Consider the following 16059-nt stretch of genomic DNA (forward strand, 5'->3'; position numbering starts at 1 on the left):
CTAGAATTCACTGTTCTTCCTGGAAGAGCACTCTGAAAGTGCTTGAGCAGATCATGGATGGATCTTTACATACAATCATAGAATGGTTTGGGTTGGAAGGGATTGTAAAGATCACGCAGTTCCAACCACAGCCATGGGAAGGGCTGCCACCCACCAGATCAGGCTGTCCAGGATCCTATCCAAACTGGCCTTAGGCACCTCCAAGGATGGGGCATCAGCTCCTCCAGGCAGCCTGTGCCAGTGCCTCACTGAGTAAAAGTTTCTTTTCTAAGATCTAATCGAAATCTCCCCATTTAAAACCATTTTCCTTTGTTTTTTCATTACCAGATTGTGTATAAACTTTGTTTTCTGCAAGTGAAACCAGCTCACTCAGCCTTTCTTCACAGAAGAGGTGCTCCAGCCCTCTGATTATCTTAGCAGCTCTCCTCTGTACCCTTTCCAAAAGCTCCATATCCTTCTTGTGCTGGGGGCCTCCAGGCCTGAATGCAGTATTTCAGATGAGGCCTCACAAGGACAGAAACAGTCACCTCCATCACTCTGTGGCCACCCCTCTTTTGATGCAGCTCAGGATACTGTTGGCCTTCCAGGGTGCAAGCACACACACTACTGGCTTCACATCCCCCTAGAGCTCTAAGTCCTTCTCTGCAGGGCTGCTCTCAGTGAGTTCTTTTCCAGTCTATAAATGTATCTGGGTTTGCCCAAGCCCAAGTGTAACATCATGCACTTTGCTTTGCTGAATCTCATTAGGTTCTCATGTGCTCACTTTTCAAGCCTGTCCAGGTCCCTCTGGATGACATCCCATCCTTCTACCATGTCAACTGCACCACTCAGATTAGTGTCATCAGCAAACTTGCTGAGGGTATACCTGATCCCTTCATGTCTTTGATAAAGATATTGAAGAGCACCTGTCCCAAGACTGAATCTTGGAGATCACCACTCATGACCAGCCTCCATCTGGACATAGAGCCATTGACCACAACCTTCTTGCTGATCCAACGCTCTGGCTGCAACATCTGATGCCTGTAATTATAACAAAATATATCATCAGTAGATTGTAATATGTTTGTCCCTTGGAGTCAGCCAGAAAGGCTTCATTTTATTTCTGTGATCTTTGGCTCGGACTCTGACATTTGCTAACATCACACTAACAAGCATTGCTTCAGTTTTGTGAAAACTATCTGGAAGCTGTTTATTTATACTCTTAACTTACTTTTCTCTTAAAAAAAGAAGCATGCACCCTCAATTCAGGCCAAGCATGAGTTTATCACTGTCAAAAAAGGCTTAAAAAATTATCTTTTGTTAAAGCAGCTTCATAGAAGAAAGCAATTTTTTAGCAATAGTGCTAACAAAGTCAGACCTGCTGTTTTTAGTAGGCCTTTGTACACATTATTTCATTATTTTGACTAAATCAAGTTAAAAATTTCTGACAATTGGCACTATCCAATTTAAGCTGTCATTGCTCATTGCTCTTCTTCATTGGAAAACATTTAACTGACCTGTAGTTGTATTCCTGAATATGTTTTCAGGTACTTCCTCTGCACAGAGGAAAGTATTTAGTGGCAGATTTCAGCAGAGATGTAGGCATCAGCTACTTTCTATCTTTATTTGTAAATAGGACTTTCTATACTATTTTATTTAATGAAAATACAGTGATTTTGTCCATGCACAAACATGAAGTGCTGAAAAGCAACTGAAAATATTCCAAGGTTATTAGCTTTCAGTTTTATAATGCAATTCCTCCGATGGTCTAACACATCAGGAAATGTATGCTGAGATATTTCTAATTGAAAGATGTGAATGATGCTTGTGTTCTAATTAAAGTACATGAGGAAACTCCCTAATCAGGATGTAAACATAAGGTTTCTGTTGTCAGGCTCATAGTTTTCTGATAAGATTTCCAAATGTGATTTTATTACTGTTATGAAGTAAAGAATTATTTAGGGTATTATAATAACCTAGCAATGAATGCTAAAATCCTTTTTCAAAGGAGTGAACCTAGTTTATATTCTGTGCTTTTCATGCAGTAACTTTCTTTAAAAAAAAAAAAAGAAAAAGTTAGCTCTTCCTGTTAATGTGGATTAATGAAAACCTGCTATATCATGTAGATTGCCATGTGGATGGTTACAAAGCTTGTACTATGGGCAGTTGAACAGTTTACCTCTGTCTCTAAGTGATTCCCAGCAAAGGTTTATACTCACGTTATTTAAATTCCTTCCTCAAGAATAATTTTTATTTGTAGCTCATAGCTTTAACAGAATCTGTCGTGCACAAATAAAGCATGGGGCTGTCACCCACACTGAAACAGAGTTCTGTAGCAGTGCCAAGCATTTGGGTTTTATTCACTTTGTTAAGCAGTTTCTGTAGAGTCTAGATCCTGAATCTGACAAAACAAAATGCTAGAGGAGCCTATAGGTTTGTGAAGTGTTGGGATGATGTTTCAGTTGCCTTGAGCTGAACAAAGTTCCTAACAGATGAAAAACATTTTTGTTCACTTGAGATAACTGCAAGGCAGCCAAATGATTACATTCAAACTTTCCAATCCTTGCAAAGATTTGCTTCTGAGTCAAAGCCAAACATCAATAACAGCTGCCCAGAAGGGATATTGTTTGGAAAGGGAGAGATGGCTGTAACTGATTGCAGTGCTGAGCCTGGAAATTCCTTGTCAGTCTCATCTTCAGCACCATGCTTTTGCAGTGCTCTTAACTCCACTGCTGTTGAAGCAGCAATCCAGAAGCCGCAAGCTTGTCTTTGTGATGTAATGAACTACTCCAACAAAAAATGTGTTGAATCCATACATCAGGGAAGGTATAGTCTAGTAAACAGGTAGCCTGCAGAACAGAAAGCAGTCAACAGCATTCCTTCAATCAATCAATCAATCAATCAATCAATATACTGCATAAATCTCAGCAGTTAATCTTTTATCATTAGAAACACCGTGTAGCCAAACAAGATGCTCTGTCAGTATTAAATGCAGGTTAGGCTTTATCAAATGACAGTGAATAGTTGGCTATTAATATAATTTGGGCCTTTAAATATTGGCCTACAGCAATTTATTTTTGTGTGTTGTTAATGAAATTTCAGCTGTTATTTTACAAATATTTTCTCTTGGTCTTAGAACTAAATGTTCCAAAGAGCTATCATAAATTAAAAAGAAACAGGTAGAACGTCTGCAGAAAGAAGTCAGGATAGGAAATACCTTCAGAAGAGCTTAATATTTGACTGAGAAGAGACATTGATTCCGGGATACTTGCGGAAAATCAAAAAATGACAAGCATGCAGTGTTCAGTCCTTGACCTGACTTAAAGGCACTGACATGTCTTTATCCAATCCAAAAAGGATTTATCCTTGGATTCATCCATGTCTTTATCTTCCTCAGTAAGGCGTTCTTGAAAACCTTAAAATACTCTTCTTGAACATCCTGGCATTTTTAGTGGTAGAAGGAATTAATATTAGAAAACAGACTCCCAAGAGAGACTCCAACCCTTAAAACAGTGTTCTTTCTGTGTTGTTTCTAGTTCATATGCGACTTTTACCTACCTCCAACCAAAATGTTCTTTTTCTAAAAGGAGGAGGACTCTCTTGTAAAGGATTAGGAAGATTCTGGGCATCTGGTGTCTCTCCTTGCTGCCAACTCTTCGGTTAAATATAGTTGCAGTCTCTCCCTTGTGTGTGTGGGTATAAAAAGCAGATGTCTTTCAAATCCTACGTGAAGTTTCTGTAACTGCCATTTGAAAGAAAACACCCATGACTTGTGCATCAGGCAAGTCTGAACTGAAACCATTTACCAGAGTAAATATGATTCTCCTGGTGTCATTTTTAGAGGCTCTTTTTTGCACATAACTGCTCTTTAAATGAAAATAATCACTGTTTCCTACATATGTGATTTTTTACCCTGAGAACACTATTAGGGATTTCACAAATATTACCTCAGTGTATATTCAGACATTATTAAAACAAATTACTCCATGGCAGTACAGCTAAGGCCCATTCATTCATTCATAATGGTGGAGGACTGCATAACGTCCCTGAGGTATGCCAGAAAGAACTGCTCTGTTGTGAGTATACACACTGAGTTATTTAAAATTGATTTATTTTGTTAATATCGTATAATGGTTCCCAGGAGGAGATAAAAACAAACAGATCAGAGCTGATTATGCCTCCAGGTTATTCCCTGAGACAAGGCAGTAACTTTTAAGTCTAGAACTTGCAGCCACAGAAAGATACTGCTTTGTGCTTTGTGTGCTTTTTTTTTCCCTGCATCCCTTTGAACCTCACAGTATTCGTGTGCCTTGGGTGTTAAACCACCACAGGCCTGCATTGTACAGCTTGGCCCATGCTCTCCAGATTGCCTAAACTGTATCTGGCAGAAGTCCAGAGGGGTCTTGTGCACACCACTGTAGCTATTGGAAACCACCTATACAGCTCTCTGGTTTTGGGACTCTGGTCTTGGGTCATCAGTTGGCACAAGGTTAAATTCTCTGCAGAAAAACACTCCAATAGTTGAGGATTCCCAGTGCACAGAGACAACCAGTTTGTTCCACCTTTTCTGTTCTGTATATGAATATACATAGGACATGACCTAGAACACAAAAATGTCTGTATTAACTTTGGCTCGACTTAGAGATTAGGGCCAGCTAGGAAATTTGGACCCATATGGACCCTTATGGGATCTATAACAATGAAGGCAGTTTTAAGATCCAGATAAGTGTTCCTCTGAAAATAGCAGGATTAATGTGTTGCATGTTTCTGACCCTCCATTTGCTTCCACTTTCCTGTCAGATGCAGGTTTCTGTAGACTTTAATGATAATGCAGCCCTGAAAAAATAAATCCTCAGGATTTTGTTGACTGTCTGTGGTTTCCTCCACAAACCATTTTTAAAAATAGAATCTGACGAGCAGAAGCTGCCTGGCCCATGAGATGATAGATAGGTAAAAATGAAGTGGTTCACTGACTAAAAGAGAATCATGAGGTTTTCACTTATGCTCCTAGACCCTTAAGGCCTCAGTGGATAACACGACCTTATTTAAATCCTTTAGTAACCATCTAGGGGTCTACCCAATGAAACAGTTAAATTACTTTCAAATAAGATGAGGCCAGGACAAGGACACATTTTTTATTTCTTAATGCCTAGTTGAAGCATTGCTACTTTGATTATATGTCTGGTCTGGTCTTCAGATAGAGGCCTGATTCAAATCTATTAGGGCTGCATTTTCGAGGCATTTCCAGTAGTCCATGCATCTCCTTAGAACTTACGTGCATTAAGACTGAGTAAAGCTAACAAAATGTTGACCCTGGAGTGTACTTTCAACTGTGTCTGGCATTGAATATTTCTATGCAAAGCTGGTAAAAAGTGGTTTTTTTTCCAAAGAATTTTAGTCGTGCTGGGGTCTGTCATTTTCTAGTAGGGAGTAGGAATGAGATGTTTTCTAGTGCTGCTTAGCATCAGCACATTCTCTTCAGAAAACTATCAAGCTCTAGAAGTATCTATAACTCTCTACTGTTAAGTATACCTTCTGCTGTTTATCTGCTTAATCCTTGGCCTCCAGTGTAAGTTTAATATACTACATTATCACTCCAGTTGTTACCAGCAGTGAAGTTAGATTTGGAAACTGATCTTCTGCCCTTAGTTTCCCAGTTTCCAGTGAAACAAGGATGAATGTCATTGTATGCCCATCCTTATACTATAGTATAAGTACTATATAGTGAGACCAACTTCCCTTTTTTTTTTTTTTTTTGTTTTCTTTCCAATTTTCACCTACCTCCCATAATCAAGCATTGATTCAGGAGAATCCATCTGTGAAAGATTCAGGTTCTCAGACTGTGAATTGGTAACTTGTGATACAACCTTATAAACGAGGACGAAACATTTTGGATGAAATCTGGGCTCCAAGCTTCATGTTAACTTCTTCTGATCTGATAGAAGTCGGTTTCAAATATTTTATTAGAAACTTCTTCTGCTTCGGAAATGGGAAGCAGCAAACCATTGCAGGAACCTGACTATATGAGAGGGGCAGACACAGAGTAGACACGTCTGAATGGGGCTCATTCACCAAGACCCAGACAGCATGCTTAAAAGCTGTTGGGAATCTCTGTATAGTCTGGGGCCTGCCCAGCCCTAGTTTGAGCCATACAGATTGCTTTAATTAGGATCTTCTTTGCACTAGTGCAGGGGCCCTGGTGCACTAACGCTATTGCAAACCCCCAGTGCAGATGTGTCATACTGTGCTGACAATGGCTTCATTCTTTTGGCCCTGCATGTTACACATTTTTTCACTGATGGGTATAAAATCTTCTGTGTTATTGAAATTGCAAGTTACTTTTGAGATGCTGGAAAGGAATGAGGTAAAAAAGCTTTAAAGTACAGGTCTGGCATGAAGGCTTGGTGTTTTTTCTTCCACTCTGTCTATTTTGTCTTTTCAGACTGTAAACTCTACAAGGAAGAGGGTTTTGTTCCCTGTTTTTCACTAGCATTTCTAAATTGTCCAGTTATCCTATTAAATAATAGTAAAATTATATACATACATTTGTATATTCATATATAAATATGCAGCTTGAAATTATTTTGTAAATACCTTTTTTTTAATTCGCAGCTTTTCATCAAAGCAATTCTTTGGTAAAATTTAAAAGCACATGGAATTTCCAATAAAAGACAAACCCAAAGAGAAAAAAGAGAAAAAAGAAAAAAAAAACCAACAAAACAAAACAACAAAAAACACCCAGCAGGGATAGAGATAGAAAGGATGAGCAAATAATGAAGTTTATATGTGGGGTATGGGTCAGATTTCAAAAGCAGATGGAATAAACTTAAGCAGAACAGCATGTATTCCAAATTGGAATCAGCTATATAATATTACGAGAAGTCTGTGTACCTCCTATTGTAAATATTTATACTTTTGAATTTCCTTAGTAAACTGCCAGATATGATTCCCCAAAGGACATTATTTACTTGTTTTAGGTTTTAGCTAATCTGTTCTTAATTCTTCCTGTGAGATCAAATTCTGACATTACTGAGAGATGGAGGTTTTTGTATTGCAGATCAAAGAGGAATATAACTCGTAACTCATTACGGCATCATATGTTAACACCTAGCAGACTATAGTGACTAGAATTTGACTTCATAGAGCATTAATATCCGAATATTGTGGCATTAAAGGTCCATAAACCTCCCTGAGAACAGAAATCCCGTACTGATCCTTGCATAAGTGACTTCTGCACAGTGTTCCCTATCCTAAATTGCTGCCTGTACTTCCACACTACTTCAGCTTTTTCCACCTAAGCATGAGGAAGCACATCTTTACTGTGTGGATGACAGAGCACTGGCACAGCTTGCCCAAAGAAACTGTGGAATATCCTCCTTGGAGATCTTCAGAAGCCACCTGGACATTGACCTGGGCAGCCTGCTTTGGGTGTCCCTATGTGATCAGGGCTGGGAGCTGGTGACCTCCTGAGGTTCCCTTCCCACTTCAGCCATTCTGCAATTCCCGTGATTAAAAGGGAGAGCCTAATGCATCCAAAGATCAATGGAGAACTAGTGCAGAAATTACGCTATTTAGATTTATGCATTTCCTGTTCTGTTTCACTGTGCCTGCAGTTGTTAGATTTCTGATAATACTGACAATATGATCAGTCTAATTAATTCCTGTCCTTTATTTCATGCCTTGAATTCCATCTGCTGCCTACCTTCTCTCCACAGCAGGAATATGGTGTCTTACATACTTTCAACTTAACTGCTTTGATGTCTGCCGAAAGAAGTCCTCATAAGAACTGGTTTCTGCTTTTTTTTTTATATCAGAGACATGTAGTTATTTAAGTTGTTATTGTTGCTTGAATGGCATAATAATTTAACATTCGTTTCAATAGGAACAGAAATGGAAACTCTGTATATCAGCTTGCAGAGTTAGTCGTTTGAGGTGAGCCTTCTCAATACAGTCATAATTCTTACACCTCTGTATGCTTTTGAAAACCTTAACTTTGGTCCAGGAAGGTCTAACAAGGCATTAAAGCACTGAAAGTGCAGCCAACATTGCATGCACTTTCAAACATCTTGATAATATCCTGTTCTCTCGTATCTGGTGTGTATGTTTAAATTCTAAGTTCCTTAGGTCAAAGACTGTCTGCAACTCCCTGTTTATATAGTGCTTACTATATCTTTGTCAATTTTGATTAGTCTCTAGATATTGCTATAGCACACATAGGTAATAAAAGAGCAATGATCTTCAGTCACTTCAGATTTGAGCCAGCGGCATAGAAGCAAGTCTTCATTATCCCCCTGAGCCATTCATTCAGTCTTTTGAAAGCAAGTTCTTAAACAGAACAAATCATTTTTCTTCCCCTCTCTCCAGCAATCCCCAGTCCTTTTTCTTTATGTAATTAAAAGGCAGGCAAAAGAGAATACCTCAAAAGCCCTCGGGAAAAATACGTCTCCTGAACACCTCCAGATCCTGATGACAGAACAACAACAACAACAACAACGATTTAAAAAGATTTCCTAGTTTGGCAAAAGAGTTTTGATCAAAATAGCTGCAGTTTTCAGGGATTAGATTTGGTCTGCTGTTTTGCAGAAGTAAGAATTGGACAGTGGCTCTTTATGATTTCATGGCCCTATGGTTTGGCTGCCAAAGTAAGCATGTTTTGGATGAAAGTCTGAAAAAGGGAAAAAAAAAAAAAAAAAAAAAAAAAAAAAAAGAGCTGGCATCAAAAGACATTTTGGTGTCTACCTCCTGCCCTAACAATTTTCTTTTGATCTTTAGCCAGGACATGAGAAATACAATCCTCCTACATTAAAAGCAATTAAGAGATCGTATGTTAGACTGTATGTGACTTGAGATTTGTTCCCTTTATGGAATGAATAAGGTTAATGGAATCTGGCTATAAGCTGAAAAGCCACCATGGAAATTTTTACAAACTTTCTTTCTTCTACCCCCTAAAAGTAGCTAGAAATTTCTTTCTCATTTTGATGACAAGAGGAGTAGAGCAGTAGGGAATAGCTTCCTGAAATAATATTTAAGAATTCTTTTGAGTTATTCTACTATACTTTAGTTCCTTAGATCTAGTGTCTTGGACTCTTTCACTCCCATTCAGTCATCTAAGTGATCTTTTGTGTCCTGTTTTATGGTTACGATTATGGTTATAAAGAGTAGAAATAATGTTTACTTTCAGCTGGTGCAGTAGAGCTTGCAATGGTAAATGAAAGCAGATGACGTCCAACCAAAGTCCCAATGTTATACATTGTTTTTGCAGTTTGTTTCCCACTCTTTTTAAAGCCACCCTCCCATCCCTGCGTACACGTGGCAGTGTTTGTAGATTCTCAGCCTTCAGAGTGTTAGCAGCTGAGTCTTGTGTAACCTTTCCACTTTAGGGCATGAGCTCATCAGCTTGTACAGCTCAAGCACTGCTGAGCACTGATCAGTGTGAAGAGACCATAGGAAAACAAATAAGCAAATAAAAACCAGTGTCCCATGGAAAGCATTACTTAATAAATGGAGAAGAAAAAATGATTTGCAGCAAGGTGACATCTGAAATCAAATACCAAAGGACCTTAGAATGTTATTCCTTAACAACTCAGCATTATTCTCTGTAAGAATGTTATATGCACTTCTATGACATGGAGGAAATATGGAGGGATGGGAGAGAAGGGCAAGTTTCCCCATCTGACCTGCGTTTGGCAGTTTCAATGTGATATTACTGTTTTTACTTTCTGTTCTCTTAAATGGATTAGCAGTATTCACAGTTAACTGTGGTCAAGCTCTGGTGTGGAGGCACTTTGATACTAGAAGTGATGCTTAGTTTCTACACAGTATTATAAGTAGAAGACCATGCAGTTCACAAAGTAGGTCACTATCGTTGCCCTGTTTTACATAAGGAAAAAGTGGGACTTCTAGAATTAGTTTGCCTGTTTTTACTGGAGGTATTGTCAGCTTTTTAAAAATGGATTTGAGGGTGCTTATAACAATCTTTCTTTACTACTGCAGTTGATCTTTCCTGATTTCTATTCAGAGAGACCTCAACAGACTCGAAAGATAGGCCGGGGTGAACCTAATGAGGTTCAACATGGCAAAGTGCAAAGTTTTGCACTTGGGCTGGAGGAATCCCAGGCATCCATACAGACTGGAAGGAGCGGTCCTTGAGAGCAGACCTGGGGGTCCTGATAGATGAAAAGCTTAACATGAGCCAGTAGTGTGCTCTTGCAGCTTGAAAAGTAAATGGTATCCTGGGCTCCATCAGAAGAGGGGTGGCCAGCAGGAACAGGGAGGTGATTGTCCCTCTCTACTCTGCTCTTGTGAGGCCCCATCTGGAGTACTGGAGTCCAGATCTGGAGCCTCCAGTACAAGAAAGAGAGCTGTTGGAGAGGGTCCAGAGGAGAGCCACAAAGATGATCAGGGGACTGGAGCACCTCCCCTATGAGGACAGGCTGAGGGAGCTGGTCCTGGAGAAAAGAAAGCTTCAGGGTTTGCAGCCTTCCAGTACCTAAAGGGAGCCTACAAACAGGAGGGGAATCAACTCTTTGAGAGGGTAGATAACAGCAGGACAAGGGGAAATGGTTTTCAGTTGAGGGAGGGAAGATTTAGGTTGGATGTCAGGGGAAATTCTTTACAGAGAGAGTGGTGAGGTGCTGGAACAGGCTGCCCAGAGAGGTTGTGGATGCCCCATCCCTGGAGGTGTTCAAGGCCGGGTTGGATGGGGCCCTGGGCAGCATGATCTAGTATTAAATGGGGAGGTTGGTGGCCCTGCCTGTGGCAGGGGGGTTGGAGATTCATGATCCTTGAGGTCCCTTCCAACCCGGGCCATTCTGTGATTCTGTGATTTTTGAATGGGCACAGTGTAGTTCTGGGTGACTGTGAGCTGATTATTGTACCCTTCATGTTCCTGTCTATTTAAAATACCAGTGATGATTTAGAGGGGGTCAGTGAAACTGAAAATATAAGTAATGATGAAGTGCTGTAAAATCCTTGGCTAGAAAGTGTTACTGGCAGGCAGTATTATTGCTCTTCTAAAGTATTCTGACTGCTCTTTAAATACTAAGTCCAGAGAAGGAGTGCCTATTTTCATCAACCTCACTGCATAAATGTGGTGCAGAGAGCTTTTTTTTTTCTTCAAAAAATAAAACAAAAAAACAAAAAACAAACTACCTTTCATATCACCTCTCATGCTGCTCTCTTGTGGCACTGGCATCTCTTACATTTGCACAGTGCTCTTGGTTTGGATATCCCCTATCCCCCCTTGTTAGCAGGTCTATTATGTGTTGAGTTGTTCTGCCTTGTGGCTCCTGGAGTTGGAAAGGGGCAAGTGCTGGCAGTAGTAAACACTCCTAAAACACATGTTCCTACAGTTATTAATCTCTAAGCCACTCTCATATAACTTCTTCTAAAGTTTCTACTGCAAGTCTATGCTCTTGATCCTACCAGAAACAGTTAGGGTAGTATAGTTAGGTTGCGTTTGGATTTCATGATCTTTAAGGTCTTTTCCAACCTGAGCAATTGTATGATTCTGTGTTTCTACTTCCCTTTCCTGAAACAGCATGCCAAGGAGTGTGGTGGATCACATACCTCCATGCCCAGTCATCTGTTTGCTTTGTGTTTGAATATACAGCTTTTCACACCATACATCCTCAGTCCCTTGTGCTATGTTTATAACAAAACTTGATATAGGAACCTTATTTTGGAAGCTGATGAAACTTCTAATATTATTATCAACATTTCAGTACAGAGAGGTCTGAGTGCTTGCAGAAAAGTGGAAAGAGAAAAAAAGCAGGGGCAGTGACTTGGATTGAGGTGGTTACCCAGGAGAAACATAAAGGGGACTAACATCATACTGCAGGTGACTGCAGTAAGATGCAAACTTTAGAAAATATATATATTTGATTCATGGTTCTCAGTGTGAGAGAGCCACGAAAGATACAGATGTAAGGGCAAAGGGATGATGACAGAAACATTCCTACCAGGTTTCTATGCTTATGTTTTCTTGTGAATATAAATTCTTGGCCATGTTTTATAGGGTTTTCTTTAGAAAGAAAGACCAACGTAGCAGTGTGGGAATGCCTAGATCCTACAATTAAAAAGGCAGCATAAACTCCCCTTAGTTTTCAAGATCCTCTCCAGTTTTATCTTTCATGAAGGCAGAAAATGTGGCTTCTGCCTACTTTCTCCATCATGCTTTCCATCAGGTTTTGATGATTCTCATTCACTGAGGTGGTATGCAGTGGTCTCTTACCCATTTCCTTTTCCTCTTTCCAAACTGGAAGATGGAGATTAAGCTCAGCTCACACATGGTACCAGAGGATCCCACAATAGGATTCAATCTCTTTGTATGTTGTGTGGTGTTCTGGGTTACAGGTGTGTGCTGAGGGAAAAGAGTAGGAAATCTGGCCAAAGCTGACTTCAGATGTTTATTTTACCTAGAACATAAGCAACAATTGTCTGAATCGAATAATAACTGAAGCAGATGCCATTCTGCTTTACTATCTGCACCTTTTTGATCCTACTAGCAACAAGAGTAGTTAGGCCATACGCCTCTGTCCTTTGTTGTGTTTCCACTGGGACCTCACACCCACCTGCTTCCTTTCCCAAAAGAGCAGTCCAGGAGGTTTGGGAACCAGTGGGGTCACAGGAGAGAATTAGCTGCTCTGTGGGTGTCAGGCTGTAGATGGATTTGGATTCCTGTAATAAAAAGGAATAGGAGCCTTCCCACTGAGAAGGTGGGGTGCTGAAAAAGGAGAGAATCCACTGCCTTTAACTGCAGTCCTTTGAATTCTCATTAATTCCTCCATCTTCCCAATATGCCTTTTAATGCCCCACCTGTAGATATCCTACTGGCTTTTCCCCGTTCTCTTCTCTATCCCATCAGAACTTACAATAGTACAAAAAAGCTACTTACAAAACTGTGATTTTGTGTATACCATAGGGATGTCAGTAATCAATTTTGAATGAGCTTGTTGGTGAATATTATACTGTATTTGCTGCATTCAGAATTGCCTTATATGCCACTATTGTTTTATATGCACTGTTGTGTCACCTTCAGGAAAATGTGGTTTTTTTTTTTTTTTTTTTTTTTTTTGAAGTAAGAACCTCGTGTCACAAAAGAAGCTCCACATGTAAGAAAAAAGAATCACTAAAATCCCAAATCCAATGAGAGAATATATGGAGAACGAATATTCCTCCCGTGGCAGTGTTTCTCAGAGGATGAGGTGAAACTGTCATCTAGTGGTCATTATAGGTTTTAACTTATTTCCCTGTATAGATGTTTTCATCTGGATATAGCTGGAATGTTTCTTATTCCCAGGATATATCACCTGAACATGCTAAGCTAGAAAAAATAATATTAAAAAAAACAATGGTGAGGCTTTGAGAGGAAGGGAAAAACTCCACAGATTTTGATCAAGTGGAATCAAGTTTAATAACATTATGTAGCAAGGCTGTAAACTCACTCTTTCCTCTCTATACTATCATTTACCACAGTGACACACGAGCTTCTGCCTTAGAGGTGTGAGGCCGAAGACCAAGATCCCCGATGCCAAAATAGGGCGTCAAAAGAACTTCTCTTTTTAGGCCTTTTTATATTTTGTGGGTCAGCCTGAGTTTCAAATTTCCTCTTAACAGCAGCAACATTTTATCCTAACTCACCCCAGAAGAAGGTTTTGTTACAGAATCAGCACAGAGCCTGTGTTTTCAGTTGGACAGACACAGATCGTAAGGTAGAAGAGCCTTCAGCCTAGAGGTGTAGGTCTTCTGATGTGCCTTGACTTCAATTAGTTGTAGTAAACCTACAAGGACTTATCAGCAGTCTACATGCACCTTGAGCAGGCACAGCCTCAGGCTCCTAGATCTTGGAGTGCAGCTATTGTAGAGCAAATGTATTGATATTGCCAGACAGAAGCTGACTATGTGCATCTGCTCACCATGGCCTTGTAAGTTAATTAATGTTTTACAGATTACTGATTGGTAAAGCTAATAATAACACCTAGACAATAATGACTGAAGGTAAGAGAGAAACTGTGTGACAAGAAGTGAGTCTGGTATGCAATGTGATAAGAATATACTCTTAGAAAGATTAAAGCAATTAGAACAGTGTTCTGAGTTTGATGACTCAGGCTAGGGTGTTGTTGTGTAGCATTGCTGATATAGGTGCTACCTGCATCCAGTATATGTGAAACAGCTCTAATTCCAAGCAGAATTTGTGGCAGACAGAAACAGCTGTGAATTCTCAAGTTTTTTGTATGGTGAGATTCATGGTGCCAATCAGTGAGGAGGCTTTTTACACAAACAAGATCTGTGTTTGAGCAAAATGGATAGCGTGAGTCATAATATGTGACAAACATACTTCCCCTCTAGCTCAGTTTGTAGCTTCTTTGTGTTATTCATATTTTCACACTGTGTTGGAGTCCCTGTTTTGAATTTGGATTCCTCTGTACAATCTGATAGCAAATTCAGGGCCTGAATATAGCATTTGCCTTGTAATGCTTACAGTTTTAACTATACCAAGGGGCCGTGATGACAGAGACAGATTTTGGATACCATAAAGGAATGACAATGCAATCTGATCTGTCCAGTAAGCAGTAATTCCAGAATGCCCATATTCTAAATAATGTCATTTTTAATGAACAGATGTCATTGCAGAAGTTACACAAAGGCATTGTTTGGGGTGTGAAGGAAAACACTGAGGTAGCTTTCTAAATGTTTATGCAGTTTCCTAGCCAAGGAATGTCCCATCTGTGTTAAATGAGAAAAAGTGTAATTATTTTTAAATTTAACATGTGGTTAAAGACATTTGTCACCTTTAGTCTGCCAGAGAGAGATACTTTCTCAGTAGTGAATGTCAGGGAGAACAGAACAGGCTATGGAAGCCTTTCTGATGTAGTGACTAGTGAAATAAACTCAGTAATGTAACGTAATTACTGCTTAGTAATTTCTGTGAATTTGTTTTCTCCTCTCGAACTGTGTTTTTGCTTTCTAGCTATGACTAACTGCATTGCATACTTCTCTTCCCCCACCAATAGAATATGAATTGCTTCTTACACTGCTTGTAAAGATTTCAGAACTTTCGCATTTCTTTTAATTAATGTTTCTTGAAACTTATTTATCAGCTCCTTGCCAATAGATTTTCCTAGATTTGTGTAAAGAAACACAGTCATTCTCTCTATATATAAAAAGAAGTCCTTTCTACATCTGCAGTTAAGTGCTCATGTCAGTGCTCATGTGAAAGACATCCAGCTCTAATGTCAAAATTTACATTTATCTTCCAGAATGATGAAAACAGAAGATGTTGAAGTCATTTTAATTCGTATCTGGCAGTAAGCTGGGCAGAACAGCGGGGCAGTCACACACCGAACAAGGGAACCCAGAAAGGACATCAGGATTAAAAACCAGACTGTGGATAGTAAAGCACAAGTACAAGGAGGTGATACTGGCAGGAGAGAGGAGCTGTAAGTCCTGAAACCTGACAGAGTGCTGAACTGAATGGGTCATGTTAGGAAAGCTGTGTGAAGCAGGTAAGTGGTAATATAATGACTACTCTGCTAGAAGTTGTGTTTTAATGAAATTTTATATATTGCTGTAGTGAGTGGTGGAGGGGTTGACTCCGTACCCATGAAATAATTTCTGGTTAGAGAGTCCCAATAACTGATGTTTTGCAGCTTTCATCAGTTGCGGGGTTTATAGTGCATCCATTTTTTCATACTGTCAGTCTCATCTTAAAAAATAAGCCCTTATTCTGAAGGAAGCTGCTGTTCTTCAGTGAGCGTCACAGCGCCTGCTGACTTTCAGTGCATGTAAGCTCAGTGTTCAGGGTTCTTTATAGTCATAAGATAACCATGATTATTAACTGCCTGATTAGAGCAGGAATGGCAGTTGTAAACTAGCAAGAGACTGCACTGTATGTGTGTAAATACAGCAGCTAAGGTGGGAAATAAAATTAAGCAGAAGTAAATGTTGCAGCACAAGGTTATTGATCCTTGATAAATGTGGTGGAAACCAAAACTTCTGAAAGCAGTTGAAAAGCTGCTAACTTTCTTCCAACTCTGTAACATGCTGGGAAGTTTTAGAGGGTAGGATTGTCTGACCAGT

The sequence above is a fragment of the Lagopus leucura genome, unplaced genomic scaffold (genome assembly GCF_019238085.1).
Source record: "Lagopus leucura isolate 7727_CA_CO unplaced genomic scaffold, USGS_WTPT01 Super-Scaffold_100001, whole genome shotgun sequence".
NCBI classification, from domain to species: domain Eukaryota; kingdom Metazoa; phylum Chordata; class Aves; order Galliformes; family Phasianidae; genus Lagopus; species Lagopus leucura.